General features: G+C 38.1%; 1 protein-coding gene across 1 annotated transcript in view; it reads right to left on the reverse strand.

Annotated features, from left to right (window-relative positions):
* PXDNL (peroxidasin like) overlaps positions 1-26,234 on the reverse strand; it is a 348,918-nt gene that overhangs the window by 297,289 nt on the left and 25,395 nt on the right. The gene's annotated exons all lie outside the window — the stretch shown is intronic.

The raw sequence follows: 26,234 nt of genomic DNA on the forward strand, positions 1-26,234 counted from the left end.
CTGGAGCAATTAAGGAGCCATTAGGTTGTGCCTCTGAAGATGTCTGCACACATGCAGGGACCAACAGACAGCTCATTTTCAGTCTCGTATTTTGAAAAACGCAGGAAATCTTACATTCGAAAAATTTGCACAGATGGTTTCTGGTACTTTTCTAAAGCGTCCGTATGAGAGCAGCCACAGATAGAAGGGAGGACACAGCCATGCGTGTAGATTTGTCTGAGAGAGATCACCAAGGCCCACTCTGGGATCAGCCACGATGCCATACTCCCTACAACTTACCTTCGAGAGAGATTTTGTTTGGGCCAAAAACTAAACTGAAGGATGTATTTCTAGGGAGAAATACACAGAAACACACACACACACATTTGTATCCATAGCTATACGGATATCTGTGTATGTACAGTGGTCCCTGGGTATCTGTGGGGCATTGGTTCAAGGACCTTCCTCTGACACCAAAATTCAAGGATGCTCACGTTCCTTACGTAAGATGATGTAGTATTGGCATATAACCTACGTGTGTATACTTTCAGTACTCCTGTATACTTTAAATCATCTCTAGATTACTTACATACCTAAAATAATGCCTACACATCACTTCATTCCCATGGATTCAATGAGGCACATGGTGTGAAATTCAACTTTTTCTTTTGAAACTTTGTGGGATTTTTTTTCCAAATATTTTCAATCTGAGGTCAGTTGAATCCAAATTTGAAACCCACAGATATGATTGACTGTACTTTAAATCATCTCTAGATTACTTATAATATAATGTAAATGCTATGTAAATAGTTGTTATTCTATATTGTATTTTTATTAGTATTATTTTAATTGTTTTTTATTGTTTTCTTTTAAATATTTCTATCTGTGGTTGGTTGAACTCTGAGAATCAGAACCTGCAGATTCAGAGGGCCAACTGTACTTACGTGTATATCTAAAAGAGGAAAAGGGAGTTTGAGAAGAATTGGGAGAATAGACTGTTAACAGGGAGTCCTGGGGAAGCTTGAGAGGAAGAAATGAAAAACACAATTCGCCAATTTGTCAGTTTGGCCAAATGGCATCTCAACCTTCCTCAATCTCTATAAATTAAATAAATGCACATGAAATTTAAAAGCAGTATAATTTTAATGGATCCATTTCTTAAAATTAGTTGACATTAAAAGACAGCATTTGTTACTGTATATTTTGTCATTTCAATTTCCAGAGATTAATAGGAGATAGCAAAAAATAATGCAAATAAAGGATACAAATACTCTGCCAATTGTTTGAATTAACTTCAAATTAGAATTGCGTTCTTCAAGTATGATGCTTTTCTGTTAAATGCTATAAGTGTCTTGGTTGTTTCACTGCCGCTGCAAACAGAAATGCCAAAAAGAATGCTGGATTTCCATCGAGTTTTCACATGCACCACATAGAGGCTGGGAAGCTTAGAGAAATATGACTTCGAACAGATAATGACTTCAGGCTCAGTCAATACTGCATGGAAATCTACTAAACATTAGTAAGCTGGTGCTCTCTAAGTGTTGGGACTTTCTTTCAGGTTTAATGGCTAACATTCCATTTTTTTTGTCTTTCACAAAATGTCTGTAGCAAGTATGCATTAATTTTGCATTAAAAAAATGAAACAAGCACAGCAATTTAAAAACACAAATGGCATATTGGTTTAAGAGATGCCCAGCAGAGCTACTTCTCCCACTGACAATGGAAAGGGAAGAGAAAGCCAAGAAAGAGGTTTTGACAATTGTCCTTTTCTTTTTCCTTCTGCCTGTAATGGAAAACACACAAACACACATGCATGCAGGTGCACACACACACACTGTGAGGGGTCTTCCGTGACAGCCTTGCTCCAATACGGGGATTTCCAAGTGGTTATAAAATGCCTTTTGAAGAAAATCCCACCATTTTGAAAGTCACTGCTTCTTTTCTGACTGCCAAGTTGCAGCTCCCTGGTGAGTCATTGTGCAACAAAAATGGCCTTCTGGGCCCCCAGGCGCTGCCTTGCCACGCAAGCTGCCAGTCACCCAGCCCTCCAGATGGCAACAGCAGGACTGAAGCTAAAGGGCAAAGACACTGGCAATTACCAGAGCAGAGAATGGGACAGAAATAGGAAATACAAACAAAGCAAAGTCTGAAAGGCGAGGGCCTACAACCTGGAAATCAGCAGGTGTTGGCATTCAGGAGAAAGTTCTTTTCCTTGGACTTCAATATACTTAATAGTAAATGAAAAAACTGAATAAAACCTTGCTGGATGGATTGACTAGGGGCAGAATCAGGATGCAGCTGCAACTGGGAACCAGGCATCATGGAAATGCTATAATAATCCTCCAGTAAACTTTATCTGCTTTTAAAGAGAAAGTGCAGTAGTCTCCAGCTACCTGCTGCATGGTTCATGTTTTAGCTCCCCTTTCTCAGCTCATGGTGAAGTCAGCCTGAGAATGTGGAACCTGATAGGAGGCTCGCAATAAAAGTCAGTGCCTGGGGCCTCTCCCAGGGAGGAGCAGGTTTGCAGAAGAATAAACTTGAAATCAAACTCCCTGTGGGAACTGATAATTCCTAAAGAGAAGCAGTGAGGAACAGTGACTGACATTTTGTGCTCTGCACTCATGCACACTTAAGTTTGAATCCCAGATCCAGGTCCACCCTCCTAGCCTGCAAAATAAGAAACATAATAATACCTTCCTTCCCTTGTACAATGGTTCTGAGTGGTGCCCAGTCTGGATCTTCATGAGCACTCAAAAAATGTCGGTGGTTCTTACTAAAAGAATGGTGAATCTCCTGAGCTCCAGCATTCTTTTACGCAGGCAGATGCTTTAGTATTTCTTTATATTTCAAGAAGTATTTCTAGACTTGGAAGCACAGTTCTGAGAGTATGACCTGTAACATAGATCAGACCTCTCATAGGGTTCAGAAAATGATACCCCAAAGTGATAGCCTCCAAACTAGCCTCAGAAGCAAAGTCTCTCTCTGAGAGGATTATAGGTGTGGGCCACCATGCCTGGCCTTAAATACTTTTATTGTTACAAAAATAGTTTCTTTTGACAACTGAATAAATTCCTTTTGTGCACTTCCTCAGGACAATATATTGTTATTTTTGTAAGCTGCTACAGATATGAGAATTAGATTGCTAAATACCAATGTTGTTTGCCCTTTAAGAGCTTAGTCATGGATTGATTCATGAGTCACACTTTTCATAATGTTACTAATATACTATGAAATAAAGATGAACTACTTTCTATCTTGCTAATTCCTCCCTTTAAAAATTGGTAGGAGCATATATCAAGTATATGTGTATTCAAATGGATTTTATAAATATTATTCTCAAATTTTTTCTGCTCTCATGCATAAGGATATATTACAAATATCTACACATCATAAAATTTCTACCCATCTGTAGATTCTAGAATAGTGGTTGATTGCTAAATAGTAATACACAAACATGTATTCTGTATAATATAAATAGAATGATAACAACAGTTGGTATACTAAAACTATAGAGCACTTAAAATAATTGCCTGTTATGTGTTGGTATAATTAAAATATTGTTGATAAAACTATTATGCATTTATATAAAATAACATTACAAAAGAATGAGTATGTGTGTGTCTGTGTGTGTGTGTGTGTGTGTACAGCAAAAGCGTTATATAGTGCAGCAGAAATTCAGACTTTGGAGGATATGGTAGACGGGATTCTAAGATGCCAGACCCCAGGATCTATTCCTCAAGAATGGGACTTTGAATATAATGAGATATCATGCCTGTGACTATGATACCTTACATATATAAAAGTAATTTTGCAGGCCGAGTGTGGTGGCTCACACCTGTAATCCCCACACTTTGAGAGGCTGAGGTGGGCGGATCACTTGCCCAGGAGTTTGAGACCAGCCTGGGCAATATGGCAAAACCTTGTCTCTACAAAAAATACAAAAATTAGCTAGGCCTGGTGACTTGCACCTGTAGTCTTAGCTACTCAGGAGGCTGAGGTGACAGGATCACTTGAGCCCAAGAAGCAGAGGGTGAGTTGCAGTGAGCCAAGATCATGCCATTGCAGGCCAGCATGGGTGACAGAGTGAGACCCTGTCTCAAAAAAAAAAAAAAAGCAATTTTGCAGATGTAGTTAAGTTTACTAATCAGTTGACTGATTAACTGGGTGGTTCTGGTTTAATCTCAGGAGCCCTTTAAAAGTAGAGTTTTCTGTAGTTCTGGCAGAAGGGGAAGTCAGATTCAAAGCATAAAAAGGATTTAGTGGGCCTTTGCTGGCTTCCAAGATGCAGGGGCCACCTGTCAGGACCAAAGAGGGGCCTCTGGTAGCTGAGAATAACCTCACCCACTGGCCGACAAGGAAGCAGGAATCTCAGATCCACAATTCCAGGAACTGAACCCTGCCTGAGTGAGCTTGGAGGTAGGTGTTTCCCCAGAGCCTCTGGGTGAGGGCCCAGCCACAGACTCCATGATGAGAATTGAAGCTGCCAGACTTTAAGCCCACAGAACTGTGAGCTAATAAATGGGCACTGCTTTAAGCCACTGTGTTTGTGGGAATTTGCTATGCTGCCATTGAAAATTAGTACAGAGGAATACTTTGTTGTTTGGGGTTATATAAATGCCTGAAAATCTGCAATGCAACAATGTATAAATTAAGCAATGTGGATTAATATTAGAAATCACCTAGAACAATGCCTTACACATTTGTATTATATGATGTATTAACATTTAAGAAGCAGAAACCTAATAAAAAGTGACTGCGTGATAACATAATAGCCACGAACAACCAGATGAACAAGCGGTGGTAGAAAACGCTCTGGATAAGGACATAAGGGAAGCTGGTGCTCCTACCAAGTGATCAATACAAATAGCTCACCTGGGCTCAGTTTCTTCTGCAAAGGAGTTAAGTGTACTAATTTATTTCTAATGATTGATAAAGACTAAACCAACTCTCAGTTCTCTGAAGGCACCTACCCTGGGCCCACTCTGGCCGGAGCTCCTGCGCTCATTCCGCCTGCCTGCCCACTGGGCCACACTTGCTGGGCCCAGCTCACCCCAACATGGAACAAACGGGGGTGCTAAGCAGCTCAACAGTTTTACATTCATATCTAAGTGGAAAGACAAAAGGAACTGCTGCCTTCCCTATTATAGGTAGCTGTTCAAAACCTGCTCTGCTCAGTATAAAGCTTCTATTGTTACTTCAATAAGAAGTACAAAGGTTTCCATACTTCCTGGTTTAAAATTTCAATTTTCAGTTTTTGTTAGCCTGTATCTTCTAGCCGCACCACCCAAAGGGCCTCTTTCCTTGTCCTCTCTCTGGCTACAGCCTCTAAGATGAAAAGCCTCTGCCTCTGCTGGAGAAAGCGATTCCCCAGGGCAGGGAACAGAGGCAGAGAGCAGCACTCTGGGCCCCAGCTTGTTTAGGTCTGATGTTGGCACCACCCCTAAGGTAGCCTTGTTTCACCCAACCTTGCAGTGCCTCAGTTTCTCCAGTGGGTAATAGTAGTACCACAAGGAACTGTTAAAAAGATCACATGAATTCTGTATGCAAAGCACTTAGAAGAGGTGGTGGTAAGTGTCGCTAAGTCTTCCCTATTCTGTTGCTCCAGACTGTTTCACTCTCCACCTAGAAGCACATGTGTGTGCCTGTGCATGAGAATGCATGTGTATTTGGCACATTATCATATTAGCATGTAATTATGCATTCTCTGCCCTCCTCCATTGTGGGGAAGGTGTTGGAGGGCTTTTTATCTTTCACTGAGGACCATCCACAGCACCCAGCAGACCCATGGGCACGCACGCCTCTGGCTCCATAAGTGCTCTCGGCAGGACCGAGTGTGCAGAGCGCAGCCCAGCTGTTGTGTTCCTCCCTTTCTCACACTGTTATTTCCATTCTTTTGCTGTTTTGAAAAAGGGATGCCATAAAGTTTGTTTAAAGTGTGTGAAACTAGCAATCAGGATGAATCCACAAGCCAGGCATGGTGGGTGACTCACACCTATAATCCCAGCACTCTGTGAGGCCAAGGTGGAAGGCTCACTTCAGGCCAGGAGTTGGAGACCAGCCTGGTCAACAGAGGGAGACCCCATCTCTACAAAAATTAAAAAAGTAGCCTGCTGTGGTGGCGTATTCCTGTAGTCCCAGCTACTTGGGAAGCTGAGGTGGGAGGATCGCTTGAGTCTGGGAGGTCAAGGCTGAAACAAGCTGTGATCATACCACTGTACTCCAGCCTGGGCGACAGGGCAAGACACTGTCTCAAATTACAAAAAAAAAAACAAACAAAAAACAATCCACACAGGTAAAATACCTCCTTCTTCCTTGTCAGAATCCTATCTGCCCCCGGAGCATAAAGTCAGCCAGAAGTGACTCTGAAGATCCACCTGACCCCAGATACTGAGGAGCCAAAGGACCACAGACCGGTGGTATTTACCTCTCTATGCAGCACCAGACCAGGCCTTGCCAGGAGTAATTCATCCAACCCAAGGCGGGGAGAAAATACAACAGTAAGTCAGGTGTTGTTTTGTTTTCTAGTTTAACCACGAGATAAGTACTTATTACCAAAATTGTTTTCGTACTATTACCTTTGAATGTAGCCTTTTCACATTGCTACTAATCATAGTATTCTTACTGCAGTCATTTTATGTTGTACTGTAGGAAATATTTACATTTGTTCTCATAGTCTGTTATAGCTCTGTTGACTAGAAATAATATTTTCTAAAACAAACTATAACTCACTATAAATAATCACAAATATAATTACCAACATTAAAAATAAATAAAATAGTGTTTAGAGCCTATTCTACCTTAACATGTCTTTCTGATGATATATATATTATATATTATATATATAATATATATGTCCTTCCTTTTTCAGACTGGAGTCAACATCATTAAAATCAAACCCTGCCCAGGGAATGTGACATAGCCAAGGTCTCAGGATTCCCAGCCTGAAAGCCAGAGCTTAGGTGTCATATCAAACATGAATCTGCAATCAATGAGTGAAGATAAAGGAATTATGTATATTTGATGGTCATCATTACCCATCTATTATTGTGCAGATGTCTTATTAATAAAACTTACATTTTACATAATCATAATTCTAAATGTTAAATAGTTAACACCTAAATCATGAGTTTTAAATAATTTAAAATTTTTTATAGTTATTATGAAAAGTTACCTACCATGTTCAAGACATATTCCTAAATCCTGGGGGATATAAAGATAATAAAATACAGACCATGAAAACCTGAAAAGTTACTGAAGGTACCTGAAAAGGCAGCTACACAATAGAGAGAGCATTTACTTTGGAGTCAGAGTGAAAGGTCACTGCACATAAGCTCTTGCATAAGTCACCCAACATCTGCTCCCAGGGAAAATGATGACTTTATCAGAAACTTCGTTAGCATCCTTAAGATGCTAAAGACAAAAGCAAGCTAAGACTCTTTCTTCAATAGAGAAAAAAGCAATGTATGATTTTAAAATATTACTCTCAAATTACGTAGCGCCCCTGTGACTTCTAAACATCACCACCATCAAATATTTATAAAGGCAAATATTAGTAAATAGAATAATCCTCAATCCCAAGCAAGTCAAATCACACTGACTAATTCAGTCATTTTACAACCAACTGCATAGACTCTTTAAGATTCATTTAAATTGAAAACCAGTATAAAAAATAAAATACACGATAATTTCTTTCTCTTAGAGAAAAATCTATTCAGACTGTGAAAAATATCAGGGTTCAAATTTCTTGCCATGGTCTGGAGGGATAGCAGGAAGAAAAGTAAAAATTTTGATCAGAACATGATAGCACATGACTGGAATTGCTTAAAGGAAAAATCAAGTTGGTAAGTTGGAAAGAACAACGTAGAAAGTTATAGTCACACAATTGAAAAATAGAGGGAAATTAAAATCAGCATTGAAATAATGATTTCCTGGCTAATGCCCAATAATTGTCTCTCTTTAAAATATTTATTTAGAACAGATTTTTTTAGTACTCTGTGATCTGGCATTTTCTCTCTTTCCTCTTCTTCATAATCAGACTTACTTAACAGCCAAGCGAAGATTTAAAGTTTGCCTTCGACTATCTTACAGTCTTTGAGCCTTCTCAAAATAATGAGCAAATTAGAATTTCATTGTACCATACCAGAAATAAGTTCTTTTACATACAAATGTCTGTCATAAAGTAATAATCTAAAGATGCAACAAAAAATGTAATTTTAGAACCTAATTTTATCGGTATGCTAAAAATGTGCTAATCACCACCATCAAATGACCTGCATTAATGAGGAGGCAATAACAAAAATTATTTTATCATAGATAATAATGAGAATGAACACATATAATACTTGCTATGCACCTGCCACTGTTCTGATAGTTTTCTATCTGCCTACTTACCTGTCTATGTCTACCTGACTACTCATCTATACAACTACATAAACCGTGCAAACTTCAGTGGCTTTTATTCTATCTGATGTATGGATATAAAAACTACAGTTTGGTTATGAAAAGCAAACCATTCTCTATCTCAATCCATGCTTCTAAAACCTCATTTGGTAATGAGGGTGCTCTAATGGCAACAGCTGTCACTCATTGTGGTGAGATTCCCAGTTTGGCTGACTTGCAGAGGGCCCCTTCTTTCTCTAATTTTTTATCTCTACACTAAACTACTCCCTCTGCCATCCTCACAGCTTTCCCAGGCAGCAGATATGTGCCCTGTTTGGAGCCTCCAAACAAATACCCAAGCTTGCTGCACTAACAGCACCTGGCACAGGTAAACTTAGTTATGTCAGCAACCATTCAAGAGTAGACCCAGAAAAGTGTAAATACAACCTCTTTCAAAAGCCAATCAGCTCGTCAATGTGAACCAAAGAGGCAATTTCTATTTTGACAAATATTTAATTTAAATACCCAAATCAGTAAACCTAGTAAAATATTAATATAACTTCATATACAAGCCAGTTTGTTACGATGAACCAAAGAGGCAATTTTTGTGATAAAAATGTAAGTGGTGAGTGATGGCAGAAAGAATCAAAGCTGTTGTCATCCAGGCCCTGCCCACTGAGCAGCCTTTGATGTCTGTTCACATTAGCTGTGCTTTCTTGAGGTTACCCAGTCATACTTATATTGAATCCATATTTTCTCATAATAGAGATTAAAAAACTTACAAGAGCACATTTAATAAGTTTTTTTAACATCAACAAAGCATATATCTTTATTTGACTGGATATTTTTGATTTGGGTAATCATAAATGGTATATTTTCCTGAAACAAATTAATCATGAACCATGTGTAAAGTAGCAAGCCAACTGTACTTTTAGGAGTACAATTAAATTTCTCTGTGACTTTGCTTCCAGTGATTCTGGATAAATTTGAATACCAGCAGGTCACTAGTGGTTACCAAGTTAAAGAGATAAAATTCAGAGCGGGGCCTCCAAAAGATAAAATCAAGACACTTGGAAAAATTAACAGGTGAGATTTAATAGGAAGTCAGCTATTTTTAATTATTTGTATATGATCATCCAATTTATTGAAAATTTTAAAAATCTTAACCTTCATTAGGCAATTATGTTCATGTGGTTAAGGAATACACATTGAATATCAATTACGCACTACTAGACATATATATTTATTATATTTCATTATAGTGGCAAGAAACAGAAGATAAAATGTCAGAATAAAAAAAATACCATGAGACGAGGTGAGGTCAGCAAACATAAAATAGTAGGTAGCTCCAACGGTTCCTCAGAGAAACATTAAAATATCAAGCAGTAACTGTCAAAACCAACTTCGTCAGAACTCTAGGAAAGTCAAAGGTTTACAGCAACAAAGCAAAGGCTGAATCAAGAAAAAGACAGCTTATAAATTGTAAGAAAGCTTTGTGGTGTTTTTACTTGCCCTTGCCCCACCCCCATCCTGAGTTCAAAGGCAGTCTTGAAATCAGCAGTCCAGGGTCCTGGGCCCTGGTTCTGGAGGGAGCAAAGCAGATTCATTCTCAGAGAATTCTCAAAGTATTTGTCCATTTGAACCTGTCTGGGGCCTACCTAAAAGACTGAGACAAGGTGCTTGTCTTCATTTCACTGAACTTAGAATTCACTCAAGGAAGAAAAGCAGCAGCCATTCCTCAAAACCATTCTAAAGCCAAAAAACAACTCACGGACATGTGGGCACAAGATTATAGTGTAGGCAAATAACAGAGCAGCAAAAGCCTAGAAGGAAAGTTGAGAAAAGGGTTTCTTCGGAAAATTAGGATATTCAAAATTGCTGTGTACACTGGGAAATTTAGAAAGCCACAAGCATATCCAGGACTGAACTCAGGCTCAGAAAAGACCCAAGAAAACCCTGTTTGCATTTTTTGGCTGATCTCTTGGTTTAACACAAACAGAAAGTAAAGACTGAGACAGAGTTGTAAATGGTCTGGCTAAGCACTGAAGGAGTCCCCAGGCACAAGTCAATCTACAAGCTTTGGGAGAGGCTTCTCTCTTTCCTTCTTTCCTTCTTTCTTTCTTTCTTTCTTTTCTTTCTTTCCTTTTTCATCTCTCTCTGTTTTCTTTTCTTTTCTTTTTTTTTTTTTTGAGACAGAGTCTTGCTCTGTCACCCAGGCTGGAGTGCAGTGGTGCTGTCTCAGCTCACTGCAACCTCTAACTCCCGGGTTCAAGCGATTATCCTGCCTCAGCCTCCTGAGTATCTGGGACTATAGATGCATGCCACCACACCCAGCTAATTTTTATATTTTTAGTAGAGATGGGGTTTCACCATGTAGGCAGGAGGATCTCGATCTCCTGACCTTGTGATCCACCCATCTTGGCCTCTCAAAGTGCTGGGATTACAGACGTGAGCCACCACGCCCGGGCTCTGTTTTCTTTTTTTTATTTTTCATTTTGATTCCTGGCATTAGGGAAATCTCTACCAAAATTCTAGCTGAACACAAGTAAAAAGAACAGTTTTCAGAGACTACATGTAACAAAAAGAAGACTTTACAAAAAAGTAGTTTAGAAAAGTCACTAACAGCAAACAGCTACAGACCATAGCAAACAAAAACAAATCTTGAAGAGGGGAAAAAAACTGACTTCCAGAGTCACCATATTATCTATTCAAAATATCCAAGTTGCAACAGAAACTATGAGCCTTGCAAATAAGCAAGAAAGTTTGTCCAGTTCACAAAAGGCACTAATGAAAATTGTCCATGATGAAACAAACACAAACATTGGACTAACTAGACAAAGACTTTCAAATCAACTGTCTTAAATATGCTTTAAAAAAAGCCAAAAGAAACCATGGCAAAGAGATAAAGGAAACTGGAGAACAATGTATGAACAAATGGAGAATATCCATAGAGAAATAGAAAGTATGTAAAGGAAGCAGACATAGTGGAGATGAAAAATATAAAAAGACATATTGTAGCTGAAAAATACAGTAGCCAAATGAAAGACTCACTAGAGAGTTTCAACAGCACATTTGAGAAGGCAAAAGAAAGAATCAGCACTCTGGAAGATAGGTCAACTGAAATTATCCAGCCTGAGGAGCAGAAAGTAAAAAGAATGAAGAAAAATGAACAGAACCTAAGAGACTGTGGGACACTATCAAGCATGTTAACATACACATAAATGAGAAATCTCAAGAAAAGAGAGAGAGAAAAAGGAAAATAAAGAATACTTGAAGAAATAGTAGACAAAACCTTTCCAAATTTGATAGAAGAATCTGAACATCCAAGAAGTTCAGTGAGCTCCAAGAAAGATAAATGCAAAAGATCCACAGAGAGACAAATTATTATCACATTTTGATAGCCAAAAACAAGAGAATGTTTAAAGCACTAAGAGAGAAGCAACTTGTCATGTACAAGCGACCCACAGTAAGATTAACAGCAGATTTATCATCAGAAACCATGCGGACATGAAGGAAACAGAATGACATTTTAAAGTGCTGAAAATTTTTTAAACTGTCAACAAAAGTCTTTTATATCTAGCAAACCTATCCCTCGAAAATGAATAATAAGATGGCATACTGCCCAAAGCAATTTGCAGATTCAATGCTATTCATAGCAAACTACAAATGACATTTTTCAAAGAATTAGAAAAATCTATTTTACAATTAATATGGAACCAAAAAAAAAAAACCCATATAGCCAAGGCAATCCGAAGCAAAAAGAATAAAACTGGAGGCATTACATTATCCAACTTCAAACTATAATACAAGGCTATAGTAATCAAAACAACATGGTACTGGTACAAAAACAAACACATAGACCAATGGAAAAGAATAGAGTCAAAAAATAGTGCCACACACTTACAATCAATTGATCTTAGACAAAATTGACAAAAACAAGCAGTGGGAAATTACTTCCTATTCAATAAATAATGCTGGGATAACTGGCTAGCCGTATGCAGAAGATTAAAACTGGATGCCTTCCTTACACCATATATAAAAATAAATTCAAGATGGATTGAACACTGAAATGTAACATGTAAAACTATAAAAACCTTGTAAGATAACCTAGAAAATATGATTCTGGATATAGGCCTTGGCAAAGATTTTATGACAAAGATGCCAAAAGCAATTGCAACACAAACAAAAAGTGACAAATGTGACCTAATTAAACTAAAGAGCTTCTACGCAGCAAAATAAAGTATCAACGGAGTAAACAGACAGCCTACAAAATGGGAGAAAATATTTGCAAACTATGCATCCAACAAAGGTCTAATATCCAGAGTCTATAAGGAATGTAAAGAAATCACCAAGCAAACCACAAACAACCCCATTAAAAAGTAGGCAAGGGACATAAACACTTTTCAAAAAAGTCATACATACAGCCAACAAGCATATGAAAAAATGCTCAACATCACTAATCATTAGAGAAATGCAAATCAAACCCACAATGAGATACTGTCTCATCACAGTCAGAATAGTTATTATCTAAGAGTCAAAAATAACAGATGCTGGCAAGGTTGTAGAGAAAAGGGAATGCTTATACACTGCTGGTGGGAACATAAATTAGTTCAGCCATTGTGGAAAGCAGTGTGGCTATTTCTCAAAGAACTTAAAGCAGTATTACCATTCGACCTATCAACCTCTTTGTTGGGTATATACCCAAAGAAATATAAATTGTTCTGTCATAAAGACACATGCATACCTATGTACATCGCAGCACTATTCATAACAACAAAGACACAGAATCAACTTAAAAGGCCATCAACGGTAAACTGGATAAAGAAAATGTGGTATATATACACCATGGAACACCGTGCAACCATTAAAAAGAATGAGATCATGTTCTTTACAGCAATATGGATGGAGTTGGAGGACATTATCCTTAGTAAACTAATGCAGGAACAGAAAACCAAATACCACATGTTCTCACTTATAAGTGGAAGCTAAACAATGACAACACATGGACACAAAGAAGAGAACAACAGACACCAGAGCCTACTTAGGGTGAGGAATGGGAGGAGGGAAAAAAATTGAGAAACTACCTATTGGGTATGATGCTCATTACCTGGGTAATGAAATAATCTGTACACCAAACCCCCATGACATGCAATTTACCTGTATTACAAAGCTGCACATGTACCCCTCAACCTAAAATAAAAGCTTTTTAAAAATGAAGATATTAAGACATTTCCAGATAAACAAGAGCTAAGAGATTTTATTGTTAGTGGACCTATCCTACAAGAAATTTTAGAGGGAATCTTTTGAGCTGACATGAAAGGACACTAAATAACAGCTCTAAACAATACAGAGAAGTGAAAATATCCAGTAGAGATAACTATATAGGTAATTATAACGGACACAATTATTAAATTTCAGGGTTTAAGTCTTCTTTTGATTTCCCATATGATCTAAAATGTAAATACATAAAATAATAGCTATAAATTTATGTTCACAGGCACACCATAATAAAGATGTAATATGTAATAGTAACAACATAACAGTGGAGGTACGGATTGTATAGGGCAGAGTTTATGCTATTGAAGCTAAGTTGATATCAATTACCTCGTGTCTCATTTCTCAAGGAAATGGGATCAGAATCAAAATAGTAAAATAAAAAATTAATTAAATGCAAAAGAAGGTAGTAATGGAGGATAAGAAGAACAGGAAAGGTATAAAACATACAGAAAACAGGAAAATGACAGAAGTAAGTCCTTTCTTACCAGTAATTATTTTTAATATAAATAGATTGAGTTCTCCAATCAAAAGGCAGAGAGCAGCAAAATGACTTTTAAAACATGATGCAAATAATTTTTTTGGCTATGACCCCAAAACAACAAACAACAGGGCCCCAAATTATATGAAGAAAAAAGGACCACTGAAGAGAGAAAGTGATAGTTCTACAGTAATAGTTGGAGACTCCAATACCCTACTTTTAATAATGGATAGAACATGTAGACAGAAGATAAATAACAATATAGAGGACTTGAAAAGCACTGTAAATCAACTACATCTAACAGGCTATATAAATATATTTACACCACAACAGGCAGAGTGTGGTGGCTCATGCCTGTAATCCCAGCACTTTGGGAAGCCGAGGGGGGCAGATCACTTGAGCCCAGGAGTTCAAGACTAGCCTGGTCAACATGGCAAAATCTTGTCTCTACAAAATGTAAAGAAAAATGAGCCAGGCATGGTGGCACATGCCTGTAGTCCCAGCTACTCAGGAGGCTAAGGTGGGAGGATCATGTGAGCCAAGAGTTCAAGGCTGCAGTGAACTATGATTGCATTACTGCCTGGGCAACAGAATGAGACCCTATCTCAATCAATCAATCAATCAATAAAGTATTTAAAAAATAAAAATAAATAAAAATATTTACACCACAATGCAGTTACAGAATAAACATTTTTTCAAGTACTTACGGAACGTTTAAGATGGACCACATATCAAACCATAAATCCAAAGTATTAATAAGCTTTAATAGATTGAAATAATACAAAATATCTTCCCTAACCAAACAGAATGAATTTAGAAATCAATAACAGAAGCAAAACTGGAAAATTCATAAATATGTGGCAATTAAACTATATACCCTTTTGTTTTTTGTTTTGTTTTGTTTTCTGTAATTTTAGATTTTCTGTTATTTTAGATTCAGGGGGTACATGTGTAGATTTGTTACATGGGTATACTGGGTGATGCTGAGTTTTGGAGTATAAATGATCCTGTCATACAGATAGTGATCGCATTACCCAATATGTAGCTTTTCAGTCCTTGCACCCTTCCCTCTCTCACCACTCTAATACCCCCAGTGTCAATTTGTTCCCATATTTATGTCCATATGTACCCAATGTTTAGCTCCCACTTACAAGTGAGAACACATGGTATTTGGTTTTTCTGTTTCTGCATGAATGTGCTTAGGATAATGAGCTCCAGCTGCATCCATGTTACTGCAAAGGATATGATTTCATTCTCTTTTGTGGATGCATAGTAGTCCATGGTGTATGTGTACCACATTTTCTGTATCCAATCCACTGTTGATAGGCACCTAGGTTGATTCTGTCTTTGTTATCGTGAGAGTGCTATAATGAACATATGAATGCATGTGTCTTTTTGGTAGTACAGTTGTTTTTCCTTTGGGTATATACCCTGTAATGAGATTGCTGGGTCGAATGGTAGTTTAAGTTCTTTGAGAAATCTCCAACCTGCTTTCCACAGAGACTGAACTAATTTACATTCCCACCAACAGCATATAAATGTTCTCCTTTCTCTGCAGCCTTACCAGCATCTGTTGTTTTTTAACTTCTTAATAATAGCCATTATCTGCAGTGAGCTATGGTCATGTCACTGCATTCTAGCCTGTGTGACAGAGCAAGACCCCATCTCTAAAAAGAAGAAGAAGAATAGCCATTCTGACAGGTGTGAAATCGTGTTTTATTGTGGTTTCAATTTGCATTTCTCAGATGATTAGTGACGTAGAGCATTTTTTCATGTTTGTTGGCCGCTTGTATGTCTTTCTTTGAGAAGTGTCTGTTCATGTTCTTTGTTCACTTTTTGATGGAGTTATATGTTTTTGGCTTCTTTAATTGTTTAAGTTCCTTATACATTCTGAATACTTGACCGTTACTGGATGCACAGTTTGTAAATATTTCCTTCTATCCTATAGCCTATTTATTCTGTTGATAGTTTCTTTTGTTATGGAGGAGCTCTATAGTTTAATCAGGTCCTGCTTGTCAATTTTTGTTTTTGTTGCAATTGCTTTTGAGGACTTAGTCATAAATTATTTCCCAAGTCCAGCATCCAGAATGGTATTTCCTAGGTTTTCTAGGATTTTTAGAGTTTGTGATCTTATATCTATATCTTTAGTGCAATTTGAGCTAATTTTTTTATACAGTGAAATGTAGGGATCCAGTATCCTTCTTCTGCATATGGCTAGCCAGTTATCACAGCACCATTTATTGAATAGGGAGTCTTTTCCCCATTGTTTATTTTTGTTGACTTTTTCAAAGATCAGTTGGCTGTAGGTGTGCAGCTTTCTTTCTGGATTCTCTATTCTGTTCCATTGGTTTATATGTCTGTTTTTGAATCAGTACCATGCTGTTTTGGTTACTATAGCCTCATAATATAGTTTGAAGTTGGGTTATGTGATGCCTCTGGCTTTGCTCTTTTTGCTTAAGACTTCTTTGGCTATTTGGGCTGTCATTTGGTTCTGTATTAATTTTAGAATGGTTTTTTACAATTCTGTGAAAAATGACATTTGTAGTTTGATAGGAATAGTGCTGAATCTGTAGATTGCTTTGGGCAGTGTGGCCATTTTAATAATGTTTATTCTTCCAATCCATGAGCATGGACTGTTTTTCCATTTGTTTGTGTCATCTATGATTTCTTTCAGCAGTGTTTTGTACTTTTCCTTATAGAGCTCTTTCACCTCTTTGGTTAGATGTATTCCTACATATTTTATTTTTTTGTGGCTATTGAAAATGGGATTGCACTCTTGATATGGCTCCCGCTTTGAACATTATTAGTGTATAGAAATGATATTGATTTCTGTACATTGACTTTGTATTGTGAAACCTTACTGAAGTCATTTATCAGTTCTGGGAGCGAGCCTTTTGGTGGAATCTTTAGGGTTCCACCTAAAGCTCCACCTCCCAGGTTCACGCCATTCTCCTGCCTCAGCCTCCCAAGTAGCTGGGACTACAAGCTCCTTCCACCGCACCTGGCTAATTTTTTGTATTTTAGTAGAGACGGGGTTTCACCGTGTTAGCCAGGATGGTCTCGATCTCCTCACCTCGTGATCCACCCGCCTCGGCCTCCCAAAGTGCTGGGATTACAGGCGTGAGTCACCGCGTCGGGACGATATTTATATTTTTAAAAAAATAAAAGCCTATAGTAGCAGCAGCAGCGTGAAGGGGGCTGAGTCTAGGATCTCACGTCAGAAAAGGGCCCCAGGCTGATTGTAGATGGCCACATAGGTTATGGCAGGGACACAGATCCGTAGGTGGAAGAGAAGACTTTTGAATCAGTCAGGGTTCTCCAGAGAAACAGAACCAATAGGAAATACATGGAGATATAAAAGAGAAGATTTACACAGGAATTGCCTCACATGGTTGTGGAAGCCGAGAAGTCCCATGATCTGCCCTCTGCAAGCTGAAGACCCAGGAAAGCCCGTGGTACAGTCTGAAGGCCTGAGAGCTGGCCGGCTGTTGGTGCAGATTCCAGTTTTGAAGCCTGAGAGCCAGGAGAGCCATGGGCAAAAGATGGATGTCCCAGCTCAGCATTCAGGCAGAGTGCAAATTCCTCCTCCCTCTGACTTTTTGTTCTATGCAGGCCCTCAGTGGATAGGATAGCACCCACCCACACTAGGGACAGCCATCTGCTGTCCTCAGGCCACCAATTCATGCTTATCTCTTCCAGAAACATCCTCTCAGACACACTCAGAAATCATGTCTAATCACATATCTGGGCATCCTGCGCCCTGATTAATTTAAAATTAACCATCATACCATCAACGGATGGTGTTGAGCAGATGATTGAGATCATATAACATCTATTTAGAGGATCACACGGCTGCTTGAGGAGCTGGTAAAAAGAGACAGGGAGACCATTTAATTAGCTTTGGCTTTAGGTGAAAGGCAGTGAAGCCAGAGTGACTGCTGATAGCAGTGAGGTGGTGAACAGATCAGATTTGTAGTACATTTAAAGATAGAATGAAGTGCATTTGCTGATAGATGTAGGGTTTGAGGTAAAGAGAGGAGATTAGAACGACTTTAATATTACAGGCCACCTGATAGCATAAAAGTAACACAGCCTGAAATGGAGAAATTTACAGGAGGAGCAATTTTGGTAAAATATATGAATCAAAAGTTTGATTTTATAAATACTGAGCTCGGGATGCTGACAGGCCTCAGATGTTGTGCAGACAGTTACGTGAAATCGAAGTTCAAAGTCATAGTGAAAACATAAATGTGGAGGGCCCAGTGTTGAAAACCATGGTGCTGGACATGCTCACCTTGAAGGTGAGTGTAAGGAAAGTGCTGCCTGCTGAGCTGTGAGGCATTGCAGCATAAAGACTGAGAAGGGGAAAGACAGAGGGAAAGGAAAACAAGAGCCAAGCAATGAGTTAGGAGGATACCAAGGAAAGGACTGTGTTATGGGATGAACTGTGTTCCCCGAAATGGGTATGTTGATGCCCCAACCCCTCATGTGACTAAATTTGCAGGTAGGGCCCCTCAAGAAGGAATTAATGTTAAGTGAAGTCTTAAGGACACTGCCCTGATCCAGTGACACTGGTGTCCTTATAAGGAGAGGAAGAGACAGCAGGATATCTGTGTGCAGAGAAAAGGCCAGTGAGGATGCAGGGAGAGATGACATTTACACACCAAGGAGAGAAGCCTCGGGAGAAACCAGACCTGCTGGCACCATGATCTTGGACTTCCATACTCCAGGACTGTGAGAAAATACACTTCTGTTTTTAAAGCCACCTGGTCTGTGGCATTTTGTTGTGATAGCCGTAGCCAACTAATACAAGTGATAACACAAAGTGCAACTAAGGAAAATATTTCAAAAAGGAGGAGTTGACCCCTTGTGTCAGATATTGCTGATTGGGCAAGCAAAACAAGCACTGAAGAATACCCATGGGATGGGGCACTTCCATGGCAGCCAACGGTTACCTTTCAGTGGTGTGATAGTGCTCCAGACTGACCTGGGTAGGTTTAAGAGAGGAAGGGAGGAAAGCACACAGATAGAATGAGAAATGACAACACTTCTAGGAGCCTTGCTCCTAAGGGAAGCAGGAAAATAGGGAGATAGCAAAAGAGAGGGAAAGAGGTGTCAGATCAAAGGAAGACATGTTACAGAAATTATTAAATGTCAGTATGTTTGTATGAAAAGTACAAAAGAAAATGACAAACCGATGATTAGGAGAGATAGGGGACAATCGCAAGAATCTGCCACTGCCTGGGAGAGAAAGGAAATGATCCAGGGCACAGGTGGTTGTAGAAAGGGGCCAGGACGGTTTATTCAGTGCAGCAGGAGTGGAGAGAGAGCCGATGGCCTGGGAGTGCAAATGTCTATTACTACTGGTACTTCAGCACATAGATATACTGTAAAAAGGATACAACGTACTTTTAAGAGAAATGTATGCTCTTGGGTGTTTTCACCATTTTGGAGCTTTCTTTTTGGAAGCCAGGATGTATCATCCCTTATACAGGGTCTGTGAATTCTGAGTAACATAAATTGAGGCAAAGGCAAATGATAAGAAGTCTCTAAGGAGACTTCATGGCCCAATTAGTAAAGCCCATGCCTTAGAGCCAAGAAATATCTTGGATGTGCCAATCAGAGAACGGCAACATAGAGTTTTTATAAGCCAAATTTTCCTGGCATCCACCCCAGAAATTTCTCTCTATTTCTGGCCAGTATCAAAATACCGACACATGACAAGAAGTTGGGCCAAGGGGGAAATGAAGGTGAAGAGAACTTCTCAGAGAAGGTGAGTGATGGTAATTGTGCTGCTGAAACTTCACCTATGTGTTCTGGGAGTTCCCCAAAACGAGGCAGAGAGAAACTAAACAATTCCACTGAGCACTGTGCAAGCCTTTTGAAAAATACAGCAGGTTCTGTATTTGCATTATGTAGAAAAATATGAGTCATCACTTTACAATGCAGAAGTTAAAATTTCCCCAAATCACAAAGAGATGGTAGTATATGAGGGGCAGTATTATGGAGTGGCTAGGAGCATGAACTTTGTAGCCAGAGCCCCTGTGTCAAGGAAAGATCTACCACTGCATTTTTCTGCAAGACTGACAAAGTTAACTGACTTCTCTGTGCATCAGTGTCCTCAGCTATAAAATAAGGATCATGATAGTCCTTCATGGGGTTTATTAAATCACAGGTAAATGAAAAACACTTACAATAGTGTCTCCATAATATTGACTTTATTTTTAATATTTATTATTAGAATTTATAGTTAGACACAGAGAAGGGACTCAACAATATTAGCTTCTTTCTTTTTACTTTTTGCCTATTTTTTAATATCAAGAAAAGCACTGTAAAATATTGAATATTTGATTCTTAGATGGTATGACATCTTGGGCTTCATATAATGTTTGCTTTTATGGTGTTAGTTTCCAAAGTCACATAAAGTGTAGCCTTTTTCATGCATCATTCTTCTTTTTGCAACTCAAAATTAGGGTGTCTAAATATATGTCACTTTTACAGTACAACTACTATAATTACTCTCATTACTACTATTACTACCACCACAAATCATAACTAATGATAATAAACTTTTACCTTTCTGTAGTAGCCTGAATAATGGCCACCCAAAAATATCAGGTCGTAATTCCTGGAATCTGTAAATTTTATCTGATAAGGAAAAGGGATCTTCGGGGATGTGATTAAATTAAGGATCTTGAAATGGGATTATTCAGAGTGGGCCCTTAATCCAATCACAACTATCCATGTAAAAGAGAGACTCTACAGACACTGAATAGAAAGCAATTCTTAGTGAGAGATAGAGGCAGAGATTGGAGTGATGTGGACTCAAGGCAAGAAACACCAAAGGATGCCAGCAGGGCCTGGATGCTAAAAGAGGCAAGGAGAAGTTTCTCTCCCAGAGCCTCTGGAGGGAAGGCAGTCCTGCCCACACCTTCGTTTCAGGCTTCTGGTCTCTAGAATTGTGAGAGAATCCATTTCTTTCGATTTAAGACACCAAAGCTTTGGTGATTTTTTTTACAGCAGCCCTAGAAAATCAATATAACTTCTTTGCGTTGCTCACACTATATTTTACATGTATTATTTTGTTTAATCATTACATTAATTATATGAGCTATGATTATCCTCTTTTATAGATATGGAAACTAACACCATACAGCTAATGAAAGTCAGAACTTGAGCTCTCACCCAGGTAGAAGATTCTAAAAGCTATCATTATGTTTATACTTGTGCTGTTATAATGATTTCATGTGGTCTTACTAAAATGTTTTACTATGCTTAAAAACTATGTCAAAAATCACATTTAAACAACATAATAAAAAATTACAAATGGGTAGAAATTCCAAATTTGATTTAGTGCTCATACATTTCCTACTTATATACTTTCCATTTTCTTCTACTAACAGGACACACAAGTGAAGAACAATGAATAAGAGGATGAAACAATTAATATGGGTGCAAACATTTCATCATTAATTTTTAAGGGATTTATAAAGAAAAACTAGTAAAATTTCTGTGTCAAACAACATGCTTTAAGAAAAGAGAAACCTCTTTGGCTGGTAACTGTGTCTTCAGCCCTTCAGACAAGACACACTCGAGGAAAAAAACGGCAGTAGTTGCAGCACCAACATAGACCCCAGCCTTGGTTTAATTGTCATTTTCTCATGAATCTGAAAACAGCCTTTTCAGCTTGAAAGAGGAAAGTCGGCAAATAACACACCTGTTGAGAGACTTGAAACTTTCCCATTAAACATACTGTGTTTTTTAACCTGTAATTATAACAATTTTCCTTTTAAATCTTGTCTAGAGCTGAATCTTTTATTCTTTTGGAAATTGGGTAAATGTTTAATACTAGAAGACATAATCTCTTAGCTTTGTAGGTGAAGAAACTGTGATCCAAGGAGTAAAACAATTTACTCAAGGTCACATATTTAGTCATTGTAAAGCACCTACCACAACACTTCACACATAACATGTTTACAATAAAGAGAAAATCCTCTTATAATTTTTAATTTTATATTTCTAGTTGGGGGGGAGTCTGTAATATATTTAGTATTGCAAATTGTGCATACATTCATGCTATTTCTTTCTTTTTAATTATGTTTTTATTTTACTTTTTATTTTTGATTAAACATTTTATTGACTTTAGAAAAATTCTCATTATTGATCTGTTTCGCAGATGAAACATTCTTTGGACAATGAAAATCCAGGCCAGGCATGGTGGCTCATGCCTGTAATCTCAGCACTTTGGGAGGCCGGGGTGGGTGGATCACCTGAGGTCAGGAGTTTGAGACCAGCCTGGCCAACATGGTAAAACCTCATCTCTACTAAAAATACAAAAAATTGGCTACGTGTGCTGGTGCATGCCTGTAATCCCAGCTAGTTGGGAGGCTGAGGCAGGAGAATCACTTAAACCCCTGAGGCAGAGGTTGTAGTGAGCTGAGATCTGCTACCGTACTCCAGCCTCAACAACAGAGAGAGACTTTGTCTCAAAAAAAAAAAAAAAAAAATTCCAGTTAGTCACCTTTGAATTGATTCCATAGGAGTACTGTATCTTAAATGCTCCTTTATTATATACAGCAAAATAGTATTATATACAGACAAAGTCAAGAGATTAAGAGTAATATTCAAAATTTAACAATGTACAGGCATAGAGGAAAAAAAAATAAGTCTTCCAGTAGATTTTAAAGTCAACTATTTACCAATTGGAAGTTTGCTCTGATCTGCCCGGATTCTTCTCACTCACCCTATAGCCACTCAAAACATTTCTGCCATGATCGAGTATAAAAGTTGAAAAATAGACAAGACCACTTAACTTGGTTTTATTCTCCTGATGTTGTGATTTTGTTTTGTAGGATAATGAGGAAGAGAAATTTATTAGGAAGAGATCAGCCAGAGTCCTTCTTACATTGCCTTACCATGACCATTTTCCAATAAGCTAGCACTGTATTCAGTGCTCAGGCCCTATTGCTTGTGGAAATTGCCCTAGGAGAACTACCTCTAGGATCAGATCACGTCAATAGGCAGAAGAATTGGTCTCATGTTGGTGAAGTTCAGTGCAGTTTATGCTGCAGTGCCAAGTTTGTGGAGATAAATTAGTCTATTAGCCACTAGTGATAAGGTTGATTGTTGAACAGCAAGAGTGAGAATAATGCATTTAGTTTTGAATTTGGTAAGAGCAAAGACAAAATGACCTAACTCTTATCAGTGGTTTTACCACAAATCGATCACTAGTTCATCATATGCCACTATCTTCTTAATACAAGCTTTACAAAAAAAACTGCAGCTAATATCACGTGCTGTCCCCTGAGACTGTATACAGACTGGAAAGGAAAACTGTTTATTTCCAAAGGACATGATTGTGTAATTACAAAAACCCAAAGGATATAAGCAAATGAGTAGAATTAGTGAGGATTAATTTAGTAAGGTCACTGGATACAATATCAATATACAAAAATCAATTGCATTTTATCTACTAGCATGAAATAAATAGAACATATAATTTAATGCCATTTAACAATAATATTAATACGTACATTAACTAATTATATGTGATATTTAGTTAAACACTCTACAAACTGCACCTATATCTATATAGCTTACCTAGGAATAAAGCGTAGTATATAATTTGGAAGCGATTCGGCCAAATTAGAATAAACACACATAGAGGAGTGTGGGGAGACAGAGAAACGTGAATGTGGCAAAATGTTAACTAGTGAATTTACGTAAAAGGTACAAAGCAATTATCATGCCCTTCTTTTGAGATTTGGGTAGCTTTGAAATTTTCAAAATAAAACGTCAGAGGAAATGTTAGTAAACTTAAGGTTTAAGGAGTTAAATAACTTGCCACACTTCACAAAACAATTGGAAGGACCAGAAATACCCCCCAACCCCTCCCTTTTGACATTCTTCTCAAGGTTCTTTTCACCTTGCTTTTCAATTAGGCCTTCCTTCCAGAAGGCAGATGAGTGAGGAGTGTCAGCCCTAGAATCAGATCTTCGTATTTCTGTTGTTGCTATTTAAATAGTGGCATGCATTTATTTTATTTTTGTGGTATAGTCTAACCTTTTGTCCTTGGCACTTATTAGCTATTGCTGTTCCTCCAGGGCTCAATCATCTTTTTTATAAGCAAGATTGTGTTGTCCACAATTGAATTTGAGCCTGTTTCCCAAATGTATTACTCTTATCAGTGTCATCCAGAAACTGGAAGGCGGAGGCACCCTGGCAAGTCACAGAGCTCTGCCAGGCACCACTTGGCTGTGCTGCAGTGGGTGAAATTCAGGGTCTGATAACAGATCCTTGATCTTACCCTCTAGCTCTTAGGCTCCAGCAATACATAACATTTCCAGATTTTTTATTAAGTAAATCTCTTAGCAAGCTCTGTTTAATACAAAAATGCCAACTGTTTTTGAGAAAACCCTCTCTTTTACAATATAGAAGAAATGTGGTTGGCATTTTTTTAAATTGTAAGAAAACAGTGGAGTTTCTGTGCAATTTACTATAAACGCAACCCAAGGAAATAGAATCACCAGATGCTTGATTTCACTTTGTGATGCTATGTTCGTATAAGAGCCATATGGTCAAAATTTTTAATATTCTTCATGAAAAATTTAACTTTATTTTTTAAAAAATGTGTCCTTATTTCTTTTGCTTTTACAATAAATTAGTAAAGACCTTTGGGTCTTCACTTAACTGGACTAACAAATTCCTCTGAAGTCTCAGGAGTGGTAAGTGTCTCATTGCTTAACTCATTTTCTAGACAGAAATCTCTCTCTCTCTCTCTCTCACTGTCTGTCTCTCTGTCTCTCTCTCTCTCACACACACACACACAAACACACACACACACACACCAACCACATGTACACACAACTTACTGTTTAAATGATCTACCATCTGTATTCCAGGGAAGTACTTTTCCTGAATGCTATCATGAGAAACCATATAGTCCAGCAGTTAACAGATCAAACTCTGTGGAACCCTGAATCTGCTCTTTTCTATCTGCCTCAATTTGGGTAAATTACATTACAGCCATGAACCTCAATTTCCTCATCTGTAAAATGAACATAGTAACACCTACCACAAAGCATGAAAGAAAGGAATATAGATAATGTATATAAAGCAACTAGTATAAAATGAGGCTTGCAATTAACAACATAATTACTATTTTATTATGGTTTTCTAATAAAAATATTTAGAAACAAATTAATATTATCCATGGTTTCTGCCAAGTGAAGAAGTGGATTATTCATCAATAATTAGTGTTCATCAATAATTGTGTACTGTAATTCCAAAAAGTGGCCAAACCCCAATAGATTTTATCAGTTTGTCACACTCCTTGAATTTTTTAAATGGCAACTATCTCTAATGAAAATATTTGATAACATTTTATCATATTCACAATTTAATCAATGGATAAAATATTTGATTATCTATCATATACATGTTTCAGTAGACAGTGGTGAAAGGTTTCACCCAGAAATACTCATTAGAAGATACTCAATAGCCTGGGCGTGGTGGTTCATGCCTGTAATCCCAACACTTTGGGAGGCCGAGGCGGGTGGATCACAAGGTCAGGAGATTGAGACCATCCTAGCCAACATGGCAAAACCCTGTCTCTACTAAAAATACAAAAATTAGCCGGGCATGGTGGCAGGCACCTGTAATCCCAGCAACTCAGGAGGCTGAGGCAGGAGAATTGCTTGAACCCGGGAGGCAGAGGTTGCAGTGAGCCGAGATCGTGCCACTGCATTCCAGCCTGGGCGACAGAGTAAGGCTCTGTCTCAAAGAAAAAAATAATAATAATCAAATGCAGATCTTTGGGCCCATCCTGAGAAGTCCTAAATTAGGATCCCTGGGGAAGAGGGCTAGGAATTTGCATGTCCACAAGCACTCCAGGAAATGTTTTTGTACTTTGCACTTTGATAATCATTGCTTTATTGTAAAACAAAGAATAAACCCTGCAGTCCTTACTTTCTTATGTTCTTACATCATCCCAAACAGAGATACTGTGATAAAAATATGTGTGTTCCGACATCAGTTACTGGAAAGAAACCAGATGGGAGAAGCACAAGTGTAAAGTTATGATCTCAACTCTAAAGTTAGAAGGGCTAGCTTGGCCTGAATA

The sequence above is a fragment of the Pan paniscus genome, chromosome 7 (genome assembly GCF_029289425.2).
Source record: "Pan paniscus chromosome 7, NHGRI_mPanPan1-v2.0_pri, whole genome shotgun sequence".
NCBI classification, from domain to species: domain Eukaryota; kingdom Metazoa; phylum Chordata; class Mammalia; order Primates; family Hominidae; genus Pan; species Pan paniscus.